The sequence below is a fragment of the Mustela erminea genome, chromosome 2 (genome assembly GCF_009829155.1).
Source record: "Mustela erminea isolate mMusErm1 chromosome 2, mMusErm1.Pri, whole genome shotgun sequence".
Classification (NCBI taxonomy): domain Eukaryota; kingdom Metazoa; phylum Chordata; class Mammalia; order Carnivora; family Mustelidae; genus Mustela; species Mustela erminea.
In genome coordinates, this window is record NC_045615.1 from 119,967,271 (window position 1) to 119,969,486 (window position 2,216).

Consider the following 2,216-nt stretch of genomic DNA (forward strand, 5'->3'; position numbering starts at 1 on the left):
TATGCCATTTATTACTATTTTTTCCCTTTTCTCTCAAATTAATCTGTTGTTATTTTACTAGCCTCTTTTAGTGGATGTTGGGATAAATGATTTTAAATTTTTCTTCTCTTTAAATATATGTATTTAAAGGCAAGTATTTTTTTGTGTGCGTTTATGCCCATAATGCCTTTCTACAGTTAGAGTGTATTGGTATTTCCTTTCATTCCAAGCACTTGCTGGTTTTAATTATGATTAAGCCTTTAATATAATTGTAACTGACTTCACTCCTGGGTTATTAAGAAATGTATCACTTAGTTCCCAAATATTTATAAAAGAATTTGAAACTACATATTTATTATTGGTTTTTTAGTTAAGTCTTCTGGTGTCAGAGATCATGGTCTAATGATCGCAGTTTTTAAAAAATGTTGGAGACACTATATATGACTCAGCATGAGTCCATTTTTCAAAATATTTTATGTGCATTTTAAAATAAAATATCTTAGCGGTTACTGGGTACAGTCGTTTAATTCTCCTGCTAATTCAATGAGAAAAGTATTTTAATTATCCTATTCTCATTTTGCAAGAGAGAACATTGAAGCAGATAGGTTAAATATTTTCCCCAAATTTACATAGCTTGTAAACAATGAAACTCCCAGGGAATTAGGTCCAGAATATGTCCTCTTAAACCTAAACTATATTGTTTTATTTGTTATATAATAGTAATACAGATATTGCATTGAAGGTTAAAGTAGAAATAAAAGAAAACTTTTAGGTTAGGTTATACGAAGACTCAGTGGTAAAATTATATGTAATAATGGGAAGAAGAATCAAATTTTCCCCCTGTGTGACACCAAGTGGTATGTTAAGAGTAATAAAAGGAAGTTGCAAAGAAATAAAAAGAAATCGCACTAAAAGCATTCCAACATACAGAGCTACCCAGAGAAAATAAACTTCGTTAAGAATCATGAAACTCCCCTAACCTAAAACTTTCAGAAGAGCTGAAGGACCACTAAGTGTAGTAAAGAGAGTACCAAAAGCAATTGTGGTTATAGGTCACATACATTTTAGCCACTATCAGCAATATCTCCTATAGTCTGGAGATTCTATGACTATCAATACTGGCACATTAGCTAATATTTCATATTCTCACTGATCTCTTCTATTGCCCCTGAAATATTAGTTTTTCCAGGGAAATAATATTTGAGTTGGTAGCATAATCGTACATCATCTAAAGTTGCATTTTTATCAAATGTTAAGTACAAGAACGATTGTGTTTATGTGCTGCTTCTTAGTCAATATTAAAAACTATAAAAATGATTAAACCTTAGGAAAAAGAGACCCTGAGAAAGATGAAAAACAACATATACCTAAGAAAAAACAAAGCTGAGGAAAAATATGAAGGAAGTATTAAATATTAGCAACAAAACAAAAACTCATAAAGAAATACTAAAATAATTTATCTTCTGCTTACCCACCTCCTTTCCCTTAATTACAAATAATTCGTACTGTAACAAGATTTAGAAATAAGGTTTCAGTATCTGAAAAGGTTGGCAAGCTTCTGACAAAGGCAAATTCAAGGTGAATTATGTACCCCAATAGTTGATACCACAAGAATATTAAGGGCTTAGAGGAGAAGCAAATGAATTTGCTTCCAGTAATCACCTATAACAGGTCACAAGTAGCTATCAATTCTCTATATAACTCTTTTTGCTTCACAGCACCTTGCCTCAAAAGAGAACAGGAAAAATTTCTGTGTGTTTAAGGTTGGGGGCAGGGGGCAAGATAGTTGTGGTGATGGAGACTCAGAAGGTATGACAAACTACCAGACTTGAGGAATCATGGAGGTGCAAAGTTCATCAATGTGCCCTGTGCAATTCTTCCTGTTTAGTCTCCTCATATCTGGCCAAATTTCACCATCTCAATTGATCAGGAGATAACCGGGATTACCAACACTGAGCTCAATATCATGGCCAGCCACAGAGTCTATTCATTGTCTTAAATGGGAGCAAGCAATTATCACCCAATGCTTCCAATGCATACCAAAATCATGGCTGGATGGATAGCTCTGGTGGTCTTATGGCTAGTTAGCTGTGTAGTCTTGACTTAGCCATTTTAATAAGCCCAGATTTAAAAAAAAAAAAAAAAAGAAGAAGAAGAAAGAAGAAAGGAAAGAGAAGAAAGAAAGAAAGAAAAGAAAGAAATCAAAATAAAATCCTCATTTTGGTGAACTGAAAACT